Below are 6,211 nucleotides of genomic sequence, written 5' to 3' on the forward strand. Positions count from 1 at the left end.
ATGGCGCTCCAAGCAGGCAGTCCAGTTGGTCAAGATGGTAAATGAGATGATGGCACGTGGCAGAAGATCAAAATAGTCAGCAAGTTGGATCTAAGGATTAAAAGGTGGGTCCCAAAGGTATGTCATGATGCGGGATAAGAAGTGACCTGGTAGATACAGGTGGCAAGGGTAAGGTGGAATCAAATGTTTTCTCTCAGCAAATGAAAGGTTGACATGTCAATTTGAAAGTGACTAGATGCTAGGTGGATGGAATTGAGTCAGAGGGCCCACGTCTGCCGAATTCAGTTAAGTTGTTAAGCATCGAGCAAGTCAAATATAATCTAACGGCCCGCATGAGTTCGCAATGGTAAAGTGCTCGTGTTTTAAAACCAGCGAAACAACGAAAAGGTTTTAGGGCCCCAAGGATAGATAAAAGCATGAATTTAAAAAAGGATGGTCATCTCCAATTTGATCCAACGCTTCATGTTGTTTCGTGGCCCAAAGTTGAAAGCGGTTTAAGCTATGTGAAATAGCAAAAGACTGTTAGCAGTCAAGATAAAGGCGTGGTTAATGAAGAAGCTGACTGTCTCGGTAAGAGTTAAACATCGAGCAGTTAAAGTTCCATCTAATGCCTGGTGCAGCTTTGCAAAAGAAAAGTGCTTGAAGGATAAAGCCCGTGAAATGACGAAAAGGAGGTAGGGCCCAGTGCTAAGGCAAAGTTGTTAAGTCAGTGTAAAGACCGATCAAGTTTCATTTGATCGGACGGTTGGCATGATTTCATTTGATGAAATTGTTCGAAGGTTATGCTCTGCGAAACAACAAAAGAGCGAAAGGGAAAAATGTGCAGGCATGTTGTGACCCGTTGGAGCGAAAATTTTGAATTCTCTCATGAATTCAATTCTGAAGGGACAGTCGAAGCATGTGGTATCAATGTCGCAGTTAAGAGCCTGAGTACCATATATGATCTCATATCAATTGGATGAAGGTATCATTCTAAAGAATTGTTGCAGAGAAGCGGTTGCAGAGCTATTTTCTTCAAATACAGAGCAAATTCATTCAGTTGCAGAGTGGATTCCTTTAAGCTAAAAATAGGTTTTCTTGTACTCTTGTTTGGCAATTTCTTACCGGTGTGTTTTAATTGAGGTTTTGATTTGTAACAAAACCAATTGGGGGGGATAGTTAAATTGCTTGCATATTTTAAGATGGCACCTAAGAGAGAATTTTTAGGGAAAGTTAATTACCAAGAAAGGGCCATTTGTGATGATTTTCTTGAATAGTTGACATTGTCAACTAATCAGGCATCAAAGGCGAAAGAATTAGTGCCAAGAGCTCCTCGTTTGAAAATAGGAGAGGGGTTATATGATAAGGGTAACTGGTTGAGAGATCCATAGGTTGGGTTGTCTGGGTTGGGGTTGTTCAAAGTTTGATTTGGCATGAGAAATTCCCCAACCTCGCAGAATAGCATCTGGGAGTTAGATGTGGGAAAATTGGTAGTTCCAGGAGTATTCATGGATATGGATCTCCTGACTCAGATTGCACATAATTATGATCTAGTCACAAGAAGCATTAGGGATATAAATGGGAAAGCCCTCATTGAAATAAATAATGAGGAATTCAGAAGTGCTTTTGGGCTTAATGAGTTTGCCAATTTTCTAGAGCCTATTAATTTCAAATCACTAGCTCAAGTATACAGTGCACAGAGGAACCACCTTAGAAATGGGCCTCTTAAAGAATTCTTTGTGAAGATAGGTGGGTTGATAGTTGTAGGACTCAACACTGAAGAGCCTTTCTCATTGAATCTGTTCACCCTTAGGGCTAAGGGATTGTATTGGTCTCTTTGCCAGATTTTAGGAGAGGATGTTGAGGCAAATATGCCCAATCATTACATGCTAATGATTGCTCAAATTTTGAATCCTTCTCTTGCAGTAACCTTTGATTATGCTTCCTTTATTACTGATGCTATCCATGAAGGGTTGATAGGAATAAAGAATGGGAAGGTTGATAGGCCTTTTGGATGGTATTCCCTCCTCATGCATCTATTTTTATTCAAAGGTGGTGATTATTTTGCAAGTGGAATGGACCTTATAAAAGAGAAAGATGGAGAAAAAATGCCAGTGCAATTATGGAGTACAATGCTGTCATGGGACAGAGATGATGCTAGTTTCTTAAAGTTTGATAAATGTTTTGCATCAATGATTAGGACTCTCCTCTGTTCAAAAAATCCAAGAATCCCCAAGGTTCTTTTGGAATTTATTAGACCCAAAGAATTTGCAGAATATATAAAAATTGTCCATAATTGGGGTGATATTTACTTGTACCCTGTCTCCATAATTTTCAAAGTATTTGGTTTCAGAGGCACTCCATTTTTATTGCCCTATCAGGTCCCTCTCAAAGTGGGAACTACATAAATCCTTAGACAAATTGGTAGTGTGCAAGAGGTAGAGCTAACAGGCAGGGGTAAAGGGACTATTTTCCCTACGGTTACTATAGCCCACCAATTTGTAATAACCAAGGGAGGTTGGAACTATTTTGAGGATTTTCTTAAACCTTATCATTTGTCAACTGGAGTATCTAGGTGTGCCGATCCTAAAGATTTCTTTAATGGAATGTTTAGAAAGAGAGCAATATGCAAAGGTAGACCCCATCAATTCCAGTTTCCTGAAGACCTCATTAGAAATGAGTTTGATCTAGATGAGCATGAGCTAAGGAAGGAAAAGTGGGTGGCTTATAAAAAGGCCTTAGACTTTGTACATCAGTTTGATGCCAGCTATGACCCATTGTCTAGCTTTGACCCTTTTGAGGAGAAAATAAAGTTCCTAATTCTTTCCTTTGAGGATGTAATGCAGACTCTAAAAGAAAAGAGGGAGGTTGTGATTAAAAACAACCTTGAAAAGGCAAGAATGGTTCTAAGTAGGTCTGCCTCCACTAGAGTAATCCCTCTTGGTGACTATACGTTGCACAAAATGTCTAATTATAGTGTGTTGATACCTACAATAGGGGAGCCCTCTACCTCTAAAGGAAAGAGGAAGATACAAGATGTCACTGACATCCAAGATAGCCCAAAGAAGCAGAGAGTAGGAAAAGAAATACAATCTGATACACTCTTGTACTCTCCATCCCAATCCCCTACTCATATAGGAGATGAATAGGTAGCAGCAAAACAAGTGATATAGTTAGGCAGTCTGGGAGAAATAGCTTACACATATGATGAAGTAGAAGAGGGAATGCCAGAAGAGCCCCTTGCTGCTGAGATGAACATCACTACCAATGAGTTTAAGGGTCAGGAGTGGGATCCTAAGATCAAGCAGGCTAGTGAGGACTTCTTGGCTGATAACAACTTTGTTACATCAGGAGCATTCATGCAATTTGTATGGAAGCAAAACATTGACAAATACAATGCAAGGTGTGAAAAGAGAAAAGGTGAGCAACCTCATAAAGATCCAACTGTGGTTGAGGAGGAAATAAAGCAAGAAATGATAGATGAGTTTAATACTATCACTCCCGAGAAAGGAAGAGATATGGTGGCACAAGCTGGAGTACTCATTCTCCCTGAGTGGGACATAGCAGATGCCTTGGTATTGGAGGCAGTGAGAAAAGAAACCAAACCCATGGAGGGAGTTACTTTTAGCAAAGACAATGCTACACTAGTCATGTGGTCTCTTAAGAGAGATGAGAATAAGAGAAATAAGGACAGCCCAGGGTCAAGTTACCTTGGTGGAATGATAGTGAAAAGAGTGCAGAACATAGGGGTAGTGGAAGCTGCTAGCACAGTGCTAGAGACTGCAAAGTTTACTATTGCAGTAGCAGAAAGGGAGGCTAAGCAAAAGGCAGACCTCCAAGTCAAGTTGGAGACAATTTTGAAAGCCTACAACAGTGCTAAGGAAGAGGTAAGGGGTAAAGATAACATCACTGCTAAGCTGCAAAGCCAATTGACAGGATAGTACCATCAAGGTGAGTCTTCAACACTGATGATCTCCTCTTCTCCTACAAGACCTCCACCTACCAGCCCCATTATTGAGTTCCCACCATCTCCAGCACCTTCTAGTTCTCAAATGGTTGAGATCACTCCCCAAGAATTGGAGAATTTAAAACAGGCTCAGGCCTTGTATGCAAAAAAGTATGAAGAAAGAGTAAGGGCTACCATTTCAAGTTTTGTAGACACCATGGGGGCCTCACTATTATATAACAACATAAGCAAGATTTTAGATATGTGGAATGAGCTTAATGGAGATAAGGCCATTTTGATGCCTATTTTTGACAAGTGGAAGCCTAGAGAGCAGGATTTGGAGCTTATTTGTGTATCTTATGATGAAGCAGGGGCGGATCCTATCATCAAATCCACTTGTGACACCACCAAGGACCTAGTAAAATTGGCAGAAGGGGTGGACAATGCTGACAGGAAGATCAATTTGTACAAGAAGGAGTACATTGATCAGGTTTTTGAATTGCTCCCAGGAGTTTTTGTTAGCCCAAATCAATTGAAGGACAAACAAGTGTGGCTTAAGGAATTAGAGGCCAAATTGTTAGCTAGAATAAAAGGAATTGTTGACTTAGATGATGCTTCCTTTTTGTTGTAACAATTCAGGAGATAGAGAGAATCAAATCTCATTATGGTTTTCTCAATTCAGAGGTCAACAAGATGAGAAATTCCTGGAAAAGGTTAACCAAGGTAAAGGCAAAAGTGATTAACTTCGCATGGTCAACTGATGATGTGTATAATGAGTGGACAAGAAAATATGCCATTCAGGATGCAGAATAGTTAGAAGAGGTTGCAACGGGACAACAAGTTGAAGAAGCCGCGGAGGTTGAAAAAGACTTGTAACCGTTTTTGCAAAAGATCTTTGTAACTTCTTCTTGAGAAGAAATGATTGTAACAAATTCTCCTAGGAAAGTCCGAAGCTATGTGCATCCATATTGTTATAAATGGATACCAGGACTAGTAGAAAGGGGATCGCAAAAGAATTGTAAGAAAACACTGCAGAAATTTATTTGAGCTTTTCTAAGTTTTAATGGAGATTATTCGAAAGTTTTTGTAATATTTTCTTGAAGATAATATCAATATACAGACCATCGGTTTTGAGTTAAAACTTTGTGTCGTCTACAAATGTGTTTGCAATTGTTTACTGTTTCATTCTGAATAATCCAGGGTTATTTTGTTTGAATAAGGTTGTAAGGCAACTTTCAATAGATATTTTTCTTAGCTTTTCTCTTCAGGAGGGGAATTAAATATGCAAGAATTATTTCTACCAGTAAATTCTTTGTAGGATACTTTGAATCTTGATGAGTGTAGTTTGATGTAGTATGAATAAATTCTTATGTGTGTCAGGCATATATAGGGATCAACAGAAGCCGATCCATGGGATGTGTGGAGATATTTTGTTTGGGGGAGAATTGTTTGAATTTAGATGACTTTGTGACCTTGGATAAGGCACTGGTATAGATCAAGGTTGTTTATTACATATTTTGTAGGTCAAATACTGAATATGAGTATAATTTTCATTCCTTTGTTTCAGTAAGTTTTAAGGTGATTTGATCCACTGGTTTTCTGGACTGGTTTTCTATGGATTTATCTTTTAAAAGTGTGAATTTAGTTCACAAAGGTATAACCACCTGGACTTAGAGTAGGTCCGAAGTGTAGAAGGTTAAAATCAAACCTTGTCATATGTTGTCCTGGGAGTTTCCTTCTCTTTAATATTTCTTCTGCACAAAGTTATCATATTATTATAAGGATGTTGAAGTGAATCAGATTTTGAAGACAACAAGAAGTATAAAGTCTCTAACTAAAATGGTCTTGAATCATTAATTCACGGACCCTCTAAATGGCCCAAATTTTACAATTTATAGAATTTTCCCCTACACCCTAGGAAGCAATAATACCTACAAAATAGGATTACGAAATGGTGGGAGTCATAGTTGACATGCAAGTCATTGCCTATGAACTCCATTTAACTATTACTAAAATAGTGCTCACCGTTCACTTCCGTAATGGTTTTCCAAATTCAAAAGCTTCGATACATGCAAAAATGCTACAAAATAAAAGAAAGTGTGACATCCAACATCAGTTGAAGCTATAGTGGTTGTGGCAGTGGTGCTACTTCAACATGCACTTGCTTTTACTCACTACCTGTTTATCTTTTATACCTTTTGTAGTTTTGGTAGTTGTTGATGAAGCATTCTATGAAAGTGGTTGGTGGGTCAATAATATACTCCATTATGAATTTAGAAACTTTGA

This window comes from Cryptomeria japonica, chromosome 5 (genome assembly GCF_030272615.1).
Source record: "Cryptomeria japonica chromosome 5, Sugi_1.0, whole genome shotgun sequence".
In the NCBI taxonomy this organism is placed as follows: Eukaryota; Viridiplantae; Streptophyta; class Pinopsida; order Cupressales; family Cupressaceae; genus Cryptomeria; species Cryptomeria japonica.